This window comes from Vulpes vulpes, chromosome 10 (genome assembly GCF_048418805.1).
Source record: "Vulpes vulpes isolate BD-2025 chromosome 10, VulVul3, whole genome shotgun sequence".
NCBI lineage: Eukaryota > Metazoa > Chordata > Mammalia > Carnivora > Canidae > Vulpes > Vulpes vulpes.
In genome coordinates this window covers 37772355-37794491 of record NC_132789.1, presented here as the reverse complement: position 1 = coordinate 37794491, position 22137 = coordinate 37772355, and the positions used below count along the sequence as shown (strand labels likewise).

Sequence of the window (22137 nt, the reverse complement as noted above, 5' to 3'; positions counted from 1 at the left end):
GCCTCCAGGCCCTGCAGACGGAGAGCCCCGGAGTTACTGCGGGGGCTGAATCCAGGGCTACAGAGCTGGCCCCGCCACTGTGGCTGTTCCTCCTGGGGCCTCACGGGGTGAACAACCCCCACTGAGCCCTGCACCAGGCAGGGGGCAGAGCAGCTCCCCCAAGTGCTAACACCTGAGAATCAGCACTGCAGGCCCCTCCCCCAGAAGACCAGCGAGAGGGACCAGTTCCAGGGGAAGTCAAGGGACTTAAAGTATACAGAATCAGAAGATAATCCCCCGTGTTTTTTGTTTTTTTGTTTTGTATTTTTTTCTTTCTTTTTCATTTCTGATTGCATCCCCCACCCCTTTTATCACCTTTCTTTTTCTTCTCTTTTTTCCTTTTTTTTTTTTTTGTTCTTTCTCTGCTTTCCTTTTCTCTTTTCTTTCCTTCTCTCTCTCTCTTTTTCTCCTTTTCCCAATACAACTTGTTTTGGGCCACTCTGCACTGAGCAAAATGACTAGAAGGAAAACCTCACCTCATAAGAAAGAATCAGAAACAGTCCTCTCTCCCACAGAGTTACAAAATCTGGATTACAATTCAATGTCAGAAAGCCAATTCAGAAGCACTATTATACAGCTACTGGTGGCTCTAGAAAAAAGCAAAAGGACTCAAGAGACTTCATGAATGCAGAATTTAGATCCAATCTGGCAGAAATTAAAAATCAATGGAATGAGATGCAATCCAAACTAGAAGTCCTAACGACGAGGGTTAATGAGGTGGAAGAACGAGTGAGTGACATAGAAGACAAGTTGATGGCAAAGAGGGAAACTGAAGAAAAAGGAGACAGACAATTAAGAGACCATGAAGACAGATTAAGGGAAATAAACGACAGCCTGAGGAAGGGACCTACGTTTAACTGGGGTTCCTGGGAGCGCCGAAAGGGCCAGAGGGCCAGAATATGTATTTGAACAAATCCTAGCTGAAAACTTTCCTATCTGGGAAGGGAAACAGGCATTCAGATCCAAGAAACAGAGAGACCCCCCCCTAAAATCAATAAAAACCATTCAACTCCTCGACGTTTAATAGTGAAGCTTGCAAATCCCAAAGATAAAGAGAAGATCCTTAAAGCAGCAAGAGACAAAAAGTCCCTGTCTTTTCTGGGGAGGAGTATTAGGGTAACGGCGGACCTCTCCACAGAGACCTGGCAGGCCAGAAAGGGCTGGCAGGATATATTCAGGGTCCTAAATGAGAAGAACATGCAACCAAGAATACTTTATCCAGCAAGGCTCTCATTCAAAATAGAAGGAGAGATAAAGAGCTTCCAAGACAGGCAGGAACTGAAAGAATATGTGACCTCCAAACCAGCTCTGCAAGAAATTTTAAGGGGGACTCTTAAAATTCCCCTTTAAGAAGAAGTTCAGTGGAACAATCCACAAAAACAAGGACTGAATAGATATCATAATCACACTAAACTCATATCTGTCAATAGTAACTGAACCTGAATGGGCTTAATGACCCCATCAAAAGGCGCAGGGTTTCAGACTGGATAAAAAAGCAGGACCCATCTATTTGCTGTCTACAAGAGACTCATTTTAGACAGAAGGACACCTACAGCCTGAAAATAAAAGGTTGGAGAACCATTTACCATTCAAATGGTCCTCAAAGAAAGCAGGGGTAGCCATCCTCATATCAGATACACTAAAATATACCCCGAAGACTGTAGTGAGAGATGAAGAGGGACACTATCTCATACTCAAAGGATCTATCCAACAAGAGGACTTAACAATCCTCAATATATATGCCCCGAATGTGGGAGCTGCCAAATATTTAAACCAATTAATAACCAAACTGAAGAAATACTTAGATTATAATACACTTATACTTGGTGACTTCAATGTAGCTCTTTCTATACTCGATAGGTCTTCTAAGCACAACATATCCAAAGAAACGCGAGCTTTAAATGATACACCGGACCAGATGGATTTCACAGATATCTACAGAACTTGACATCCAAACTCAACTGAATACACATTCTTCTCAAGTGCACATGGAACTTTCTCCAGAATAGACCACATACTGGGTCACAAATCGGGTCTGAACCGATACCAAAAGATCGGGATAGTCCCCTGTATATTCTCAGACCATAATGCCTTGAAATTAGAACTAAACCACAACAAGAAGTTTGGAAGGACCACAAACACGTGGAGGTTAAGGACCATCCTGCTAAAAGATGAAAAGGTCAACCAGGAAATTAAGGAAGAATTTAAAAGATTCATGGAAACTAATGAGAATGAAGATACAACCGTTCAAAATCTTTGGGATGAGGCAAAAGCAGTCCTGAGGGGGAAAAACATTGCAATACAAGCATCCATTCAAAAACTGGAAAGAACTCAAATACAAAACCTCACCTTACACATAAAGGAGCTAGAGAAAAAGCAGCAAATGGACCCCACGCCCAGCAGAAGAAGAGAGTTAATTAAAAATCGAGGAGAACTCAATGAAATCGAGACCAAAAGAACTGTGGAACAGATCAACAGAACCAGGAGTTGGTTCTTTGAAAGAATTCATAAGATAGATAAACCATTAGGCAACCTTATTAAAAAGAAGAGAGAGAAGACTCAATAAAATCATGAATGAGAAAGGAGAGATCACTACCAACACCAAGGAAATACAAACGATTTTAAAAACATATTATGAACAGCTCTACACCAATAAATTAGGCAATCTAGAAGAAATGGACGCATTCCTGGAAAGCCACAAACTGCCAAAACTGGAGCAGGAGCAGGAAGAAATAGAAAACCTGAACAGGCCAATAACCAGGGAGGAAACTGGAGCAGTCATCAAAAACCTCCCAAGACACAAGAGTCCAGGGCCAGATGGCTTCCCAGGGGAATTCTATCAAATGTTTAAAGAAGAAATCATACCTATTCTACTAAAGCTGTTTGAAAAGATAGAAAGAGATGGAGTACTTCCAAATTCGTTCTATGAGGCCAGCATCACCTTAATTCCGAAACCAGACAAAAACCCCACCATAAAGGAGAATTACAGACGAGTATCCCTGATGAACATGGATGCAAAAATTTTCAAGAAGATACTAGCCAATAGGATCCAACAACACATTAAGAAAATTATTCACCATGACCACGTAGGATTTATCCCCGGGACACAAGGCTGGTTCAACACTCGTAAAACAATCAGTGTGATTCATCATATCAGCAAGAGAAAAACCAAGAACCATATGATCCTCTCATTAGATGCAGAGAAAGCATTTGACAAAATACAGCATCCATTCCTGATCAAAAGACTTCAGAGTGTTGGGATAGAGGGAACTTTCCTCGACATCTTAAAAGCCATCTCCGAAAAGCCCACAGCAAATATCATTCTCAATGGGGAAGCACTGGGAGCCTTTCCCCTAAGATCAGGAACAAGACAGGGATGTCCACTCTCACCACTGCTGTTCAACATAGTTCTGGAAGTCCTCGCCTCAGCAATCAGACAACAAAAAGACATTAAAGGCATTCAAATTGGCAAAGAAGAAGTCAAACTCTCCCTCTTCGCCGATGACATGATACTCTACATAGAAAACCCAAAAGCCTCCACCCCAAGATTGCTAGAACTCATACAGCAATTTGGTAGTGTGGCAGGATACAAAATCAATGCCCAGAAATCAATGGCATTTCTATACACTAACAATGAGACTGAAGAGAGAGAAATTAAGGAGTCAATCCCATTTCCATTTGCACCCAAAAGCATAAGATACCTAGGAATAAACCTAACCAAAGAGGTAAAGGATCTATACCGTAAAAACTATAGAACACTTCTGAAAGAAATTGAGGAAGACACAAAGGGATGGAAAAATATTCCATGCTCATGGATTGGCAGAATGAATATTGTGAAAATGTCAATGTTACCCAGGGCAATTTACACGTTTAATGCAATCCCTATCAAAATACCATGGACTTTCTTCAGAGAGTTAGAACAAATTATTTTAAGATTTGTGTGGAATCAGAAAAGACCCCGAATAGCCAGGGGAATTTAAAAAAAGAAAACCGGGATCCCTGGGTGGCGCAGCGGTTTGGCGCCTGCCTTTGGCCCAGGGCACGATCCTGGAGACCCGGGATCGAATCCCACGTCGGGCTCCCAATGCATGGAGCCTGCTTCTCCCTCTGCCTGTGTCTCTGCCTCTCTCTCTCTCCCTCTGTGTGACTATCATAAATAATAAATAAATGAAAAAAAAAAATAAAAAAAAAATAATAAATAAAATAAAAAAAGAAAACCATAGCTGGGGGCATCACAATGCCAGATTTCAGGCTGTACTACAAAGCTGTGGTCATCAAGACAGTGTGGTACTGGCACAAAAACAGACACATAGATCAATGGAACAGAATAGAGAATCCAGAAGTGGACCCTGAACTTTATGGTCAACTATTATTCGATAAAGGAGGAAAGACTATCCACTGGAAGAAAGACAGTCTCTTCAATAAATGGTGCTGGGAAAATTGGACATCCACGTGCAGAAGAATGAAACTGATGAAACTAGACCACTCTCTTGCACCATACACAAAGATAAACTCAAAATGGATGAGAGATTTAAATGTGAGACAAGATTCCATCAAAATCCTAGAGGAGAACACAGGCAACACCCTTTTTGAACTTGGCCACAGTAACTTCTTAAAAGATACATCCACAAAGGCAAAAGAAACAAAAGCAAAATTGAACTATTCGGACTTCATCAAGATAAGAAGCTTTTGTACAGCAAAGGATACAGTCTACAAAACTAAAAGACAACCTACAGAATGGGAGAAGATATTTGCAAGTGAGGTATGAGATAAAGGGCTAGTTTCCAAGATCTATAAAGAACTTATTAAACTCAACACCAAAGAAACAATCCAATCCTGAAATGGGCAAAAGACATGAACAGAAATCTCACAGAGGAAGACATGGACATGGCCAACATGCACATGAGAAAATGCTCTGCATCACTTGCCATCAGGGAAATACAAATCAAAACCACAATGAGATACCACCTCACACCAGTGAGAATGGGGAAAATTAACCAGGCGGGGAACCCTCTTACACTGTTGGTGGGAATGTGAACTGGTGCAGCCTCTCTGGAAAACTGTGTGGAGGTTCCTCAAAGAGTTAAAAATAGACCTGCCCTACGACCCAGCAATTGCACTGTTGGGGATTTACCCCAAAGATTCAGATGCAATGAAACCCGGGACACCTGCACCCCGATGTTTCTAGCAGCAATGGCCACAATAGCCAAAGTGTGGAAGGAGCCTCGGTGTCCATCGAAAGACGAATGGATAAATAAGCTGTGGTTTATGTATACAATGGAATATTCCTCAGCCATTAGAAACGACAAATACCCACCATTTGCTTCAACGTGATGGAACTGGAGGGTATTATGCTGAGTGAAGTAAGTCAATCGGAGAAGGACAAACAGTGTATGTTCTCATTCATTTGGGGAATATAAATATTAGTGAAAGGAATATAAGAGAAGGGAGAAGAAATGTTGGGAAATATCAGGAAGGGAGACAGAACATGGAAGACTCCTAACTCTGGGAAATGAACTAGGGGTGGTGGAAGGGGAGGAGGGCGGGGGGTGGGGGTGAATGGGTGACGGGCACTGAGGGTGGCACTTGACGGGATGAGCACTGGGTGTTTTTCTGTATGTTTGTAAATTGAACACCAATAAAAATTAATTTATTAAAAAAAAAAAAAAGAAGCAGCAGCAGCAGCTCCGGAGGCCGCTGCAGAGTCTAGGCCACCGCCTTCCCTCCTTGTTCAGACACAGATGGGAGACTCCGCACCTCCACCGCCCCACCCTCCCCCCAGGCCTGCGCTCGCGCCTCACTCACTGGCATCCACGACACAGGACGGACTCCGACCGCCGGCACTGCCGCTCCCGCCCGTGACTGGACCCCGGGGGGGCGCAGGGGCCACCCGGCGCCTCGGCGGGCCCCACCCACACCTCCACCCCAGGCCTGTGCCCAAGCCTCACTCACCGGCCTCCACGACACTGGGCAGACTCCGCACGCTACCGCTCCCGCCGCCACTGGCGCCGGGTTCCGGACCAGGCAGACAGGGTAACAACGACCCTCTCGCCACGGCCAGAAGCATCCAAGCGAGGCCCCTGCGGCCCAACCATCCCCTGCGCCAAACAGGCTCTGACTGGCTTCCCCAGCGGTGGCGCCTGCAACGTGCCGCCTGGGTTTCCTAGTGCGCAAGCGCAGCGTAGAGGGGGCGGTTCCTTGGCTGGCCTCACGCATGCGCCATGGGGGCTCACAGCCTCAGCCAATAAAGAGACCAGTGGTTTCCAGGGGTTCAGGGAGGAAAGGATTGAATACATAAAAGCATTGGGGATCATTAGGAAAGTGAAGTTGCTCAGATACCGAAGTGGTGGTTACATAACACTTTGCATTTCTAAACACCCATAGAATATTGTAGTACATCAATGCATGTAAACCTAAAATATCATTTAGGAGGATGGGCAATCACAGGACTTCTAGACTATGGCAAAAGAATCTAGCCCTATTACAAATGTTTGAAATAAGCTAAAGGAAGGAGGTTGGGAGGTTAGAGGTGCCAACTTTGGAAACGAGTGGAGTCTATAAAACTAGAGTATGTAAGTACTATATCCTCGTTAGTGAGGCTGTTTTCTATGAGGGTAAGTGCTAATACTCCAGAACATAAATGACGATAGAAACCACAATCTATACACCTACTAAAATTGAGCAATTAAGTAAAGGGAGAGTGGATGGTGAGAATCCTTTTTCTCGCTGATAGTGAGAAGTTACAGACAAGCATGAGGAGAAGACTAGGATGATAGGTTTGGACTGGATTAGAGTTACGGACATCATTATGAAGTTATATTTACTTAATGGAAATGTGGATGGATTTGTGTGTGTGCATGGGTTAAGAAACACACATAAATGGGTTGCCCTGATCACTGAGAGGGCATAAAAAGCAATAGTACCTCAGGAGTAACAAGCACACCTAGGAATCAAATTTTGGTTTTTAATATCCTTCTGCAATAAAACTTGATATTCAAAACACACTCAAAGACAGGTTATGTGAAATGGACACCGGAGCTAACAGAAAGAATCATTTGGGTGACAAAATAAACTAGGCATTATAATAATCCAAAATCTATAATCCAAAATAGAAAAAAATTACCCATGAATCCACGAATAGGGGAAAACTAGGAACATGTTGGGACAGTGAAATTATTTGTACAAAACTGAAATGGTAACCCATAGAACTTTTATAGAACTTTAATGTATGAAAATCTATGAAAGATGATAGATGATAGATAGATGATAGATGATAGATAGATAGATAGTTGAGGAGACACATGCCCCAGGCAGAAGGAGTCCTCAAGGAGGATACAACTCCTTCCTTCTTAATTGTGACATTTTTGTGACATTATTATATCAATGTAGGTTCTTTAGTTGTAACAAAAGTACCATGCTCACCTAGGATGTCGATAAAAGGAGAAACCAAGTGGGGACTACATAGAAGTTCTCAGTAATATCTTTATGACTCTTATATGAATCAAAGCCATTCAAAACCTCAAAATTGGGATCCCTGGGTGGCGCAGCGGTTTGGCGCCTGCCTTTGGCCCAGGGCGCGATCCTGGAGACCCGGGATCGAATCCCACGTCGGGCTCCCGGTGCATGGAGCCTGCTTCTCCCTCTGCCTGTGTCTCTGCCTCTCTCTCTCTCTCTCTGTGACTATCATAAATAAATAATTAAAAAAATTAAAAAAAAAACCTCAAAATTTCTGTAGAAAATAGAAAATACATGCAATAGGCCCTATGAATACTATTTGATGATAAAAAAAAAAAAGATCAAACTACCAACACACATCACAGTTTAACCTCAGGAGGGTTATGCTAAATGAAAGAAGAAGATATAAAAACCACACTGTAGGGCAGCCCCGGTGGCGCAGCGGTTTAGCGCCGTCTGCAGCCCAGGGCCTGATCTGGAGACCCTGGATGGAGTCTCATGTCGGGCTCTCTGCATGGAGCCTGCTTCTCCCTCTGCCTGTGTCTCTGCCTCTCTCTCTCTGCATCTCTATGAATAAACAAACAAATAAAATCTTTTTTAAGAACCACACTGTATAATTCTATTTATATTAAATATTCAGAGAAGGCAAATTGATAGAGGCAAAAGTTAGATCAATGATCAATCTTATCTGGAACAAAAGAAATAAATCTTCCTAGGCAAGTACCCAGCATGCTCAATATTCCCTTTCAAAACTGAACCTTAGAGGGCAGGGCGCAGCTACCAATCTTCCTGTGACTGAGATTTTCACTCTATCTGGAAGACCTAGAGCCCAATTGTCAAGTCACCAACATCTCACTTTCCCAGTACTTCCAGTGGCTTCCCCATCTGCCCAAAGACTGGAGACTTTGGAGAAGCCTCTGTAGTGTCAGGTGGGCCAGCCAGCTCTGCAGATGGACACAGACTTGACCCTCCACCTGTCTCCTCTCCACTCTGCCACCAATACCTCCCATACTGATCAGCTTCCCTCCAAAAACTCCAAAAATTCAGGGGTCTTTGAGAGGCGATGATGATGTATTACAAACACAGACCAGGAAACCACAAAAGAACAAGGTGGGGACTGTAATGAAAAGAGAAATTGGTTATTGACTTTGAATTTTCTTTTATTTAGTCATTTAGATATCACAGTCTCCCGTGTGAGTCAGAAACACCAGTTTCTAGTCATCAAGTAAGCTAGCCCACCCCCGGGGATCAGTGACCACATTTGCACATGAGAAGGTTGCATGACATATGCTGGAGATATTGGGGGTCCCAGCTCTGCCACCAGCTAGAATTTGGGGATAGGCGAGTCATTAGCTTCTTTGAGTCTAGGCTCTTTGCGTGTAAAGAGGGATAACACCACTTACCTTGCCTTATGAGGTCATTGTGAGGATTAGAGATGATGTTGAAGGCCTGACAGTGCTCCATGCACAGCAGCACACACAGAAAGGAAGTATCTGCCATCCTGTCAGCTCCAATGGCAACATCTAATGATTCCAATGATACCCCGGGAAGAACAGACATGGAATGCGACACCTGTGATTGCTGCAGGGACTGGAGATCCTAGGGGACTGGACCAAGTGAGAACCACTCTACTCAGGACTCAGATGAGAAAACCAATAGCAACAATCTATAGTAATAATAATAATAGCAGCATATACCAGACACTGCAAAATTCCTGGGATCTATTAACTCACCTCAACTATCACAATACAGTCCTACTTTGGTGTTGTATGTTTACGTGCTTATAACCTAGAAACAGACTCTGAGATGGAGTTTAGGGTGCAAGATGTTTATTAGGGATCAGCACCTGTGAAGATGGGGTAGTATAACTGGGAAGAGAAAGAATTCTGGGTGCAACGCGACCCCAGAAAAGCCTTGCCAACCTGATGGAGTGACAGGGGTGAGGCCCATTAGGGCTGTCCCACATTGGCTGAGATGGGCAGCTTCACAGCCTGTGTGATTTAGGCTCTCCACGGGCATCCCAAGCAAATCTGTGCCCCTGCACCTGAGGATCTCTGCAGGTCAAGGTGGACTGAGTGCCTGTGTGCTGACTGCAATCACTGGGATTGGGGGAAGAGGCACCACGTCCTTTGCTGCGGTGAGATGAAGGCAGCACAGTACACGTGGGGATGGAAACACAGGGCAACTCTGAAAAGGGCTCAGGCGTAATCAGAGGCTGTGCTTACAACCCTTGAACTGCATTGCTTTTCCACCTGAAGTTTGCAGGGTACCTTGTGATTTGTAAAGTACCGTCATCTCCATATACCACTTGATGCTGTTGGGGCTGTTGACTCCACACTTCAAACAAGGAGATTGAGGATCAGAAACTACATCGTCTTGTCTGGTGTCACAGAGGAAGCCCAGGGGCAGGATTTGAGCCCAGCTGTCTCCCTGTACCTGACTCCAAACTCAGCTTTCTCTGCTAAGCCATGCAGCCTTTCACAGGTCACTATGAGGGCCCGGCCCCTGGCTCTGCGCCGCAGGCACTGTTGTGTCCGAAGCACTGTCAGACATTAAGGCCCCTTCCTCAGAGGTGGGTGGGAATGTCAGTTCCAACATGCCCAAGATGGGGGAGGCCATCCACTCCCCAGGAAGACACTCTGTGTCCAAGAAGGTCCTCCATGAACGGGGTACAGGAAACGGGGTTGACAGCCTGACCTCGACAGTGACTTGGTGCCTGAACCTTGCCGGACAGCATTTAGAGACCCAGACATTCCTCAGCTCCAAGACACAGAACAATGCAAATAAGGGGCAATCTCACTGACATGAGAAGAATAGCTGTGCTATCCTGCTGGCTCTGAAATTAAATATGGTCATGAGAGGGAGCTTACCATGCGATCCTGTTCCTGACTCACCTTCCTGCCCATCACCCCGGCAGGCCTTCTCCCTGAAGGATGAGGCTGCCGAGGCCTTTCTCAGTGCGCTTCTCAGGGCCACCCAGCGCAGAAGCCTCTGGCCCATGGCCCACTGTTCCTGGGCTTTTGGGGTTCTGCTGAAATGAGACCAACCACGATAGGGGCGCCTGCACCCATGGTACCCCTGGCACCTGCACCCATGGCACCCATGGCCCTCAGGCTAGCCGCTGTGATCACTCCTCTTTGGGCTCAAGCCCTCCTCACCTGACAAAAGGGCGGCAGTACCAGTGCCTATTTTCCACAGCTGGATCGCCTCCGGGGACTGCTCATTTCCCAAGAATTAAAGCTGGAATCATGAACAAGGCCTTTAGCTTTTCATAATCCGGACACAACCGATAATGTCAGATTTGTCTCCAATCGCACAGCGAACCTCCAGCTTGACCGAAAGTCTGGCCTCTCCCAACACTGAATGGACGTCAATGGGCTGCCAGCTGCGAAACCTGACTTTGCAGTGTGTCACCAAGAACCTGGTGGCAAAAGGTACGTGGAACAATCCTCAGCATCACTTGCCATCAAGGAATCGCAAATCCAGCAACAGCGTGAGAGCGCCTCTAACGTGAGGCCGCGAACTCTAACTGAGTCACCAGCAAGACCCGTTCTCAGGCCCGTGACCCTGTCAGTGTCCTGCTCTATGTGCTGTCCCCATCCCCTTCCTCTCCTCAGCTAACGGTCCTACTGGGTCCTGTAGCACATGATGCAACAGTGGATTGTTCTCCTCTTCTTGCCCTGGGGTTCTCCTGAGCCTGGAGGCAGGCTTGAGTCCACCTGTGCCCTCCCCCACCGACCTCCCACACAACTTGCGGGGAACCACACCTTCCTACCCCTTGCCACACATCCGAACACCAATCCTTCCACACACCTTCCCACACCTACACGCTGACCCTCCACCCTCCACAGACCCTCATACTTCCCTACCCACATCCTCCCACAGATCCCCCACACCCTCACACACCCTCCACAGGTCCTCCCGTAGACCCAACCTTAGACTCTCATACTCCCTTCACACAGCTCCCCCACACCCTCACAGACCCACCACAGATCATCACAATTTCTCATAAAGGATTTGTAGAATGACTGCTGATCTGACCCAGGCACCTGCCTTTCCTTACTTCTAAGCCCTCCTATCTCTGCTTTGACCAGCGGTTTCAAAAGTGACACCATGACCCATGTGTAGGGCAGAGGGTGAGGCCAATGTTTGTTGATGGCAAAAATGCTGCTATACGGAGCTTAACATCCACGGTTTCTGACCCTAGTGTCCGGCCTGCTCCTGCAACACACATGTGCACACCACACATGCTCATACACAGGAGTTCACATGCCCCTACACATGTGTACACATTCTCACATTCACACACACACTGTCTCCCATAAACCTGTGCACACACAGTTTTTATTGATTTATTTTATAATTAGTTAACATTGGGTATATCATTAGTTTCAGATGTAGAGTTCAGTTATTCATTGGTTGCATGTAACACCAGTGCTCTGTACATTGCGTGCCCTCCTCCATGCCCGTCACCCAGTTACCCTATCCCCCCACCAGCCTTCCCTCCAGCTACTCTCAGTTTGTTCTTGTTGTTAAGTGTCTTATGGTTTTTCCTCTCTGATTTCATTATGTTTTATTTTTCCCTCTCTTCTCCTGTGATCATCTCCTTTGCTTCTTAAATTCCATATATGAGTGAAACCATATGATAATTGTCTTTCTCTGATTGGCTCTTAGTCTCTCTTATCCTTGGTCACCTTTAGTTGAATTACGAACACTTCAATCTTTGCAATTCCAAGAGTTGTCATTTCCAAATCTCCTCCTTCATTTTTTGACAAATAAGAACACATCTATTTTAAGTGTACAACACGATTTGACATACACATGCATGTGAAATGGTTACATCAATCAAGTAAAACTAGCACATCTGTCACCTCACATGGTTATTTGTGTTTGTGACAAGAATACTTAAAATTTACTCTTTTAGCCAATTTCAAGTATGTGATATATTATTATTAACGGTAGTCATCATGCTGATATGAAATCCTCAGAACTTATTCACCTTTTAAATATACCTTTCATATCTTCTGACCTAATCCCCCCAGTTAACCCATCCTGCAGCTCCTGGTTCAGATTCCACATATCAGTGATGCCACATGGTATTTATCTTTCTCTGTTCACAATTTCTCACTTTCATCCCTCCACTTGCCCTCTGCCATCATCCATGTTGTCACAAATGGCAGGATCAATGTTCTGTTTTATTTTTAATTTTTAAAATATTTTCCAAAAAAAAAATAAAATAAAAAAATAAAATAAAATAAAATAAAATATTTTCCATTTTATTGTTGAAGCATGGTTGGCATACAGTGTTATATTGGCTTCAGATGTACACCATACTGATCTGACAATTCCACACACTGTTCAGTGCTCACCGGGATAAGTATAATCACCATTTGTCACTGTACAATGTTATTACAATATTATTGACTATATTCCCTATGCTGTGCTTTTTCTCTGTGATTTATTTTATAACTGGAAGTTTATGCCTCTACATCTTTTTTACCAACTTCAACCATTCCCCCATCCCCTTCCCTTCTAGCAACCACCCGTTTATTCTCTGCATTTATGAGTTTGTCTCTGATTTTGTTTGTTCATTTCCTTTGGTTTTTTTTAGATTCCACATATAAGTGAAATCGAATGTTATTTGTCTTTTCTGTCTGACTATCTCACTTAGCATAAAACTCTTTAGGGCCATCAATGTTGTCTTTTAAATTCTGTTCAATTTGGGAGGCCTTTCTCCAGGTTGAAACTCTCAAAAGCAAAGACAACTGGCCCAGTAGTTAACATGGAGAAAATGTATCAGTGCCTCCTGAAAAGTAAGCTTGGTAATTTCCTGTCTACCTAGTTCCCGAGGGGGCAGGGGTCAAGCCTTTCCTATAAAATAGGGAAGATCAAAAAGACATAAATGGGATCAGTCCTCCCACTTCAGACAGGAACCAGGGACTGAGCCCTCTGTGTCTATCTCAGAGTCCCCCAAGCACCCCGTGCTTCCTCATCATCCATTCCTCCAGCATAGAGTACAGACATTCCTGCAGACTGTGGCTCCAGCATAAAGTCCAGAGATCTTTTAGGTCTGAGACGGCAGTGCTAGGAGGACCCTTGGCCTTGAGTTGATCCAGGGAAGGCAGAAAAGAGGTAGGAGAAGAGTGCATGTGATTATCCAAAAGTGGGTGTGGTTTCTGTACTTTTTTCACCATTCTCCCTGCCTCCACTGCAGTTGGGGGCATTCCCTGCCTCTCCTTCTAGGAGCAAGGAATGTGTCCTGGGATGCCCAGAAAGGTGACCTACATTCATGGCAAAGCCCTGCCACCTACCCTCCATGGTATGTTTCTGTATCTGTGAAATGTGGGTTGGAGGGGGCTGATTTAGAGTCCTTTGGTGCTGATATGGGCATGGCCAGCCTTGGTGTAAGAAGTTACCTGGGCTGGTTGGGGTTTAAGGAAAAGACACATAAGGAAAATGCCTCCAGTGCCAAGCCCAAGGTAGAGAGAACACCTGTGAGGCTGATGGCTAAGCCACCAGAGCACAGAAAACACCAACCCATAGCAGACTCTGCATCCAGACAGCACCGCTGAGCAATATAAATAACTTCAGGAGTCTTGACCTCTCCGTCATATGACCTTCGGCAAGGCCCTGTCCCAGTCCCAACCTCAGCCTTGTCATCTTACAGATAATCAGGTTGACCAGGGTGATACCAAGTCCCTTCTGTTCCACGGTCATATGGTGTTGATGATGGCATGGCTCCCATCTGCAGTCGTCACTCCCACTGTCCCCACCCCCACTGTCCCTGTCCCCTGCATTGGAAGTTTCACTTCTGCTACTTCCATGTCCTTTAGGACTTTCTCCTGACCCTCTCTCCTGGAAAAACCACACCTGTCCTGTCCTCCTTAAGGTGCTTGCCCCTCTCTGTGGGCATTTTACTTTACAGGGTCTGAGGGTCTCACTCTACCTCTGCTCTGAGCTGCTTCGCTTTGAGATCGTAATATGTCAGTTGTGTCTGCAGCTAGAAAGCAGCTGCCTGTCTTCTCCGTGCCCAGCAGAGTGTATTAGATATAATTAGGGAGCTGTGAAAAATTATTACAAATTGCAAATACTTTGGTATTTGGCAAACAAAGAATTCTAGCATAGTGCTAGACTGTTTTAGTAAGTGCTCAAATTATGATTTTTTGAGATTGTCAGAATCGGGCAGGGGAGTCAGGAGAATTACAAAAATACCAGAGATCCAAACTAAAAGATGTCACTGGCTCTCACCTCCTGTTGTTCCTCAAAATACAGTTTCAAACTAATTTCCAACATATCCATACACCATATAGCAAGAGCCTGGAAAAAATTCAAAAGCAATGTAGCAAGACACTAGGCTTCCTAAACTTCTATCTCCTGCACTTACCTGCATTTCTGGAACAGATTAGAGGGATGGGGTGTCGTCACTCCTTCAGCATCAGTGGTCATCTTTCTGTATATCAGAGTCTACCAGACATACCCGATACACTGAGCACAAAAAGAATCCTGTTCACAAGACCATCCTGGTGCTCCAGAGATGTGAAGAAAAGCTCAGAGCCCCACTAATCCACTCAGACTGGGAGTTGCGGCAGTTTGAAGAGGCTGCAGAGCCTCTCCCACAGCTTCCTTGCATCTCCCTATTCAAAATCCATCCCCTCCTTCTTTGGACTTTTGATGTGCCTATGCCAGTCACTGGCATCAGGATAAGAGAAGGTGAGGGGTAGAGAAGTGAGAGAGAAAGGACAGAGTTGGGGGGAGGAGAGGCTGTCATTCATTCAGAGAGGAGAAGGATGAGGGCCAGCAGAGAGGCTGCATGTGCAGAGTCTTCTGGGTTCCCCACCTAGGAACCAAGCAGAGACTGAATCTCTGTGGCATCAAAAGCAAAGTTCTAGGGAAACTTGCCTTTGAGACAGGCCTCTTGTGAAGGAGCAGCCCGACACTGCGTAGAACAGGAGCCTTTTTTTAAAGCTGAAGAAGTAGGTAAAGATGAATGGAAAACCACACACACAAAAAGAGTCTGTAAATTCCTGATGGGCGAGGCATAGTTCTGCTCTAAGTCCTGGACGCACTACCTCCTTGAATAACCCTGAACATTGATGAGCCTGTTGTGGGTGTCAGAGTCCATGCCTGGAGGAGTGGAGAACATAGGCAACAGACAGATTCATTCATGGCCACTGATGATCTATTTAAAGACACTTGGGAGCCACCTGGGAAGCCCTTGTCACACAAGAAGTGATAGGACATGTTTCTAGTAACAGAGATCCATGAATGTCCTGTTGATGAGTGCACAGATTGGTAGAACCACCTAGGAAAACTAATTATTTTTATCTTCTAAACAAGAACATATACGTACCTTAGAGAAGGATATGCATGGAATTGGGGGAAATATCTGAGACAGGTCGACTATTTTCTTCTGATTATCTTTCTCCTCCTCACCTCTCCTTTCTTAAGATCATATCTTGAGCATAATTGCTCTCTTAGGAATACCACCAACATATAATCTCCAAAAACAGGTAATGAAAAGTTTGTGGAAATATCATCATAATAACCCCCATAAGAAAACTTCCCGAATGTCTGTCAATAGAAATAAACACTTAAAGTATAATATAGTCACAGAAACACAATGAGAATCAGTAACTACAACAACACATAACAATGTTGAAAAACATCACAAGCAATGTCAAATGAAACAATTCAGAACTAAGAGGATACATGTTGTGTGATTCATTTATAGTAAGTTCAAAAACAGGTAAAACTGATGGCTTCTTTTAGAAGTCAAGGTACGGTTTGTCCTCGGGGGCAGATTGTAATGATGTGCCAGAGAGGAGCTTTTAAGATCCTGTTTATGTTCTTTATTTTATTTTATTTATTTACTCATGGGAGACACACAGAGAGAGGCAGAGACACAGGCAGAGGGAGAAGCAGGCTCCCTGCAGGGAGCCCAATGCGGGACTCGATCCCAGGACCCTGGGGTCACGCCCTGAGCTGAAGGCAGACACTAAACCACTGAGCCACCCAGGAGCCCCATGTTCTGTTTTCTTGACCTGAGTACTGGTCAAACAGATGTATCCAAACTTTCATGGATGTTTATCAAGGCAGGCAGGGCCAACCTCTCACCCCCACTCCCTAAGCAAGGGAGAGAAATTAATGCACCAAGAATTTAAACAACTTCCTCAAGTCCACACAAGGTTCAGTGACTGGGCTGGATTGAAGAACCTGATCTGCTGACTCCTGGTTCAGAGTCCTGGACTCCCCATCCTCACTCTTCTCAAGAAAGTCTAGAGCTTTGCTGACCAGCATGACAGCCACTAGCCACACATTGCTATTTAAAATAAAATTGATTAATATTAATGTCTGCTTCCCTTTCTGGCTGCCACAACCTGCAGCTTCTCACCCAGGTGCATAAGGAATCAACCTCGTTGTTCTGTTCCTTCCTGCTTAAGAACGAAGCAAACCTTCTCTAATATTTTGTAATGTTTTAATACTTTCAATATTGATGAGAAGAAAAAGCATGCAAAAAAGAAGCAAAGGAGGAACTAAAAGTTGTTCCTAGTGTCCTTGGCCTGTGATTCCTCTCCCATGGCAATTCCTGGTCATTCCTGTGGAGAGCTCTCTCTCACCCAGACCCCACTACACAGACCCTTTCTCCCCATCCCCCATGTGGGCCCAGAGGACCCACAAGGCCAGAGGCAAAATGGGAAGTGGAAGCACAGGTGGGAAGGTGAGTTCCCAGGCCTGGGCAAGGCCTGCCCCAGTGAAGTGTAGGCACACCAGGGGACAGTCCCACAATATCCGAGGACAGTCAGGTCATCCAGGAAGAGCTAGAAAGGTTCTTGGCAGCACTGCTTTCATGGAGGTGACTGAACCATGTTGGAGAATCCAGAGTCAGGGAATCCAGCCTGGGCACTGTAACCCATTTCCTCCACAGCAGGCACTCCTGGCCTCCTTGAGAAACTGTCACCCAAGTGTATGTGGCTGTTCAAAAGAATCATGAGGTCTTCAATTTGACAGTATCTAATTTTAACTCTTTGTCTCTCCATCAATTGAATATATTTTTTAATTTTTTAATTTTATTTTTTCCAAATAAACATTTTATTTCACTTTGAAGAAAGGCTTAATTTAATTTGAATACTTCTTTTGAATATCTATTTTATAAAAAGGAATATCTGGATATGTCTTTTTCAGTTCACTAAGCATTAAAAATGCACATTGAAAATTAAATCCAAAAGAACTTCAGGCCATAGGACTGTAGAGCAATGACTGCTTTTGGTCTAGAAGATACTGGAAAGCAATTACAGTTGCCTATCATCCAGTTACTGCATTAATTCACTGGTTATTCTTTCTACTCTACAGCAAATATTCATCCTCTAAGATTAAATTTTTTCCTGAGTACAGAGAACACAACAGAAAATAAGGCAGACATGATCTTTGCCCTTATGCTGAATATATTTAGTTTTTTTTTTTTTTTTTGACTGGAGGGTATTATGCTGAGTGAAATAAGTCAATTGAATATTTTTAAATCTGGAAACCTGCTGAGAGCCCAGTACTTCGGAAATTGCTAAGCATAAGTACAATAAAGAAAACAAAGTGGAAACAGCAAGAGGCAGGCATCTAGGAGAGCTGGATGCTAATTCCAAGATACTCGTCAGCATTCACCAACCCCAGGCAAATCCCCTTCTTTCCATGGGCGCCACACCCTCACCCCTACAGCCAGGGAGTAGCCTGCATGTCTGCGGCTGCAGCATGCAGGGTTCCTATAATCTGGCCAAACCTCAAAGCTCAAGTATCAAACAGCTATTGTGGGGTGACTTTCATTTCTAAAGCCGGCGACTACTTTTGGCACCCAAACATTGTTTTCTCTTCCTAGATCATTGCTTTCAATGCTCCAGTCCCAAGGGAGGATTGGGAGAGGTGACACTATTTCTTCCTCAGATTATTATGACCTCAGATGAAAATAACAGTCTGCAGGCCCCCCTGATGCCCTGCAAGACGTGGTCATGACTACCCATGATCATGGAATGAGCGCCAAAAGCAAATGATCCCTACTGGGCCTCTTCTCCTCCGGCCTTTTGGAGGAGATGCAGGTCCAAAATGGATAAAATGAAAGATGTTCTCCCTACGGCAAGGAGGTGGCTGTGCTCCTTCTTGCAGCCCTCTGTGGGACACATCATGTGCACAGTTCAGCGAGTTCCAGAAACACCAGCTAATGAGGTCCCCAAGCCGCCTAGCCAGGCTCAGCCTGGCCATTGCTCTCTGACTCACCACCCGCAGGCTGATGGGGATGAGAACAAGAGGTGTTAGCCCTCCATCTACAGGGTGAAATGGGAACAGGTGGGTTTAGGCTCGTGTCTACTCTAGATTCTGAGTGTGTCCAAGATAAGCAGGGGCTTTGGCCTGGTGACCATGAGCACTGAAGGATTGCCCTCAACCCTGCCAATCCTCCCAGGCCAGCCTCCAACTGAGGCAATTACGAAACACTGAGGAAAAAAATCTATGAGTGTCAAGGGCAGGTGAGGACGCTACACAGAGTCACATGGAGCTTGCTCTGTCTCTGGATGGGAGGGGGTGGGGAATGGAATCAAACAGAGACAAAGAGCAGTATAGTGTGGTGGGATTTAGGGCCCATCAGTCCTGGGTTCAAATCTTCTCTCAGTCACCTCCGAGCTGCGTAATCCAAGGTGGGTCGCCCAAGGTCACTATATCTTGGGTTCCTCCATTAGTACATGAAGTGAAGGGCTCCTATTTAAAGAGTCGTTGTGGTACAAAGTATGGGAATATATGCAAAGCACTTAGGATAGCATCTGGCACAGACTGGGTACTCAAAAAGAGTTATGATTAGTATCATCCTCCCAAGGGGCAGAGGGGATATCAATTCAGATATGTGTGTCTCTGAAATGAAACCAAACCGTCTGAATTAAGTGGGGAAGACCCACAGAGACCCCTGTTCTCAGGTTGTGGGGAAAGGAGTGCATTTCTACATGGGAGATTAAAGCCATCTTTGTGCCAGACTCCTGGATGACTTCCCGAGGAAGCAACTAGAAGCAGGCTTTGGAACTGGGGGAAATCTCTGAGATGTGAGGATTTTGTTTCTTGCTATTATTACATTACATTCCTTTCTCAAGAAGAGCTTCTCCTGAGAGCCCCTCAGAGGTCACTTCAGCCTGGATTTTGGGATCCCCTGGGCTGAACCATCAAAACTCGCTTTGCCAGTCAGCTTGATCTTCACATAGGCACCAGGCCTTGGGAACTGAAGTGATGCACAACTTCATCTCACATGGGAGGATTGTGGGTGATGCTTTCCTAGGGGCTTCAGGCTCCAAGGGGTTAGAACTTCACCCGAGTGCTCTGGGAAGCAGTGTAGAGCATTGCAGCAGTGTCTTTAAAAAAAAAAATCAGGGGATCCCTGGGTGGCGCAGCGGTTTGGCACCTGCCTTTGGCCCAGGGCGCGATCCTGGAGACCCGGGATCGAATCCCACATCGGGCTCCCGGTGCATGGAGCCTGCTTCTCCCTCTGCCTGTGTCTCTGCCTCTCTCTCTCTCTCTCTCTCTCTCTCTGTGACTATCATAAATAGTAAATAAAAATTTTAAAAAATTTTAAAAAATTTTAAAAATAAAAAAAAAAATCACTCTTGTGGCCCTCCCAGAATCAGCTCAGCCTCCTGAGGACAACTCCACATGACAAAAGGTATGCGGAGGGCAGGTCAGCAGGACTTTTTCAGAGCTGTGATCCTGGGGCCTGAGTAAAGCTGCTTCTACAGGGGCAGAGAGACAGAGAGGCAGGTGCCAGGCCTCCCTGTTTGTCTGCACTGTGCCTGAGACCCCCTGCCTGCAGAGTCTTGATTGGACCCTTAGCCTTTTACAGCAGGGGCTGCAGTGCAAGAGGTGGACTCCCTGGGCCTGGTTCAGAGTCCTCTCACAGCCACACATGGGTGCACAGAGACACAGCATCACCAGAAAGGTACCCCCGTTGCATTAGGCAGAGGTCCGCTCAGTCTGGGCTGGGAGCTCAGACCCGTGGTCAGCCAAAAGCCTCCTTTGCATGAAGGCCCCATGGACTCCACACGTCTGAGGCCCACCAGGCCTCAGACCCTGGTGGCCAACCCTGAGCCTTTGAACTTGTGTCACAGAGGGGAGCTCTCTTCTTGCCAGAGCACTCCTACCCAGCTACAAGCACAAAGTAACACCATGAGGTCCCACAGAGACCAGACATGCAGAGATACAAAGACTCAGAAGCAGGGACCTACAAGGACAACCTCTCAGCTTCACAGCCACACATGGGTGCACAGAGACACAGCATCACCAGAAAGGTACCCCCGTTGCTCTCTACTCCCTTTCTGTCTATATTGGCTGAGCTAGACATACAAGATACCACAGGCTGGGAGGCAGGATTTACTCTCTCATCCTAGAGGCTGGAAATCCAAGGTTAAGGTGTCAGCAAGTTTGGTTTATTGTGAGGGCTTTCTTCATTTTGCATATGATGCCCTCTATCTGTGTCCTAACCTGGGAGCGAGTGAGCAAGCAAGCGAGAGAGAGATCTGCTGTGTCTTCCTCTTTTTATAAGGGCACTGTCCTATCAGATTAGGGCTCAAAACTTCAGACCTCATTCAACTTAATTCTCTTTCTCATAGACCCTAACTCCAGAAGCTCACGTTGGGCTTAGGGATCCAATATATGAATTTGGTCACATGAAAGTGCAAAGAGCAGGAGCCTTAGACAGATTGGACGCCAGTGTTCCTACTTTCTGGCCCTGCGATCGTGGCCAATGCACCGGACCTCAGTTTTCCACCATAAGTTGGGTAGTACAATTTTGGTGAAGAGTAGAAGGTGGCTGGTTTATGGTACCTGCTGGATCTGCTAGATAGTAGGCACTCAACAATGTTTGTTTTTGTTCCTTATTGTGTGTGACCCCTCCCTGGGCTTCAGGGGGAAGTGATGGAGGCATGGGTGGTTATAACAATGAGCAGGAGACATTTCCTCTGGGTTTTCTATGGTCCTAAAAAGGGAATTCCCCATGAAAATCACAAAGGATAGGACAGTTCATCATGTCCTCCCCTCTCTTATATGGAGACATGAACATGTGGCCCCAACAATATTGAACACAATTGGGGTTTAGCACTCTGCCGCTCCTGTCCATGGTTTCTAGGTGATAGAAATGTGGATGTCTCTCACTTATCCAAGTATCAGCCTCTCCTTTCTCACCTTGATGTCCTCTCTCATCAGCAGACAAACCCACATTCCAGAGCTCAGGGTAGTAAGTCACCATTCTCCTGGCTCCCCATCTCCTCTTTACCTGCTAGCAGAGAGCCCCTTATCAAGGGGCACCCACTGCTTCTCCTGGCCTGAGAGGACAGGTGATCCCCCACAGAGCCCCCCACGTGCAGGAAGCTAAGCTGCCTTTGGCCTTGCTCTATGCAGCTCTGAGCAGCAGACACTGGCCTGTGGTCCTCATTGCAGCCCAGACACCTGCTTCACTCATGGCCTTAGCAGGGAAGCATAAGTGTCTCCTTTTCCCAGGAGCCTCACCATGCCAGGCTGAACTAGAACACTGCCCTCCTCACCTCCTCTGGATGGGTTTGCTCAGTGGGATGCTTAAAGGGTCCCAGGAACCACCTCTCTGCTTCCAGTAAGCACCCTGCTGCCTCTGCC

General features: G+C 45.7%; 1 long non-coding RNA gene across 1 annotated transcript in view; it reads right to left on the bottom strand.

Annotated features, from left to right (window-relative positions):
* The window catches only part of LOC112912499 (uncharacterized), a 28831-nt gene extending 22622 nt beyond the window's left edge, over positions 1-6209 (bottom strand). The window contains exon 1 of the long non-coding RNA XR_011994748.1: positions 5992-6209. This is a non-coding gene — a long non-coding RNA (uncharacterized lncRNA). The remainder of the gene's footprint in view (positions 1-5991) is intronic.
* Positions 6210-22137: the final 15928 nt, after the last annotated feature.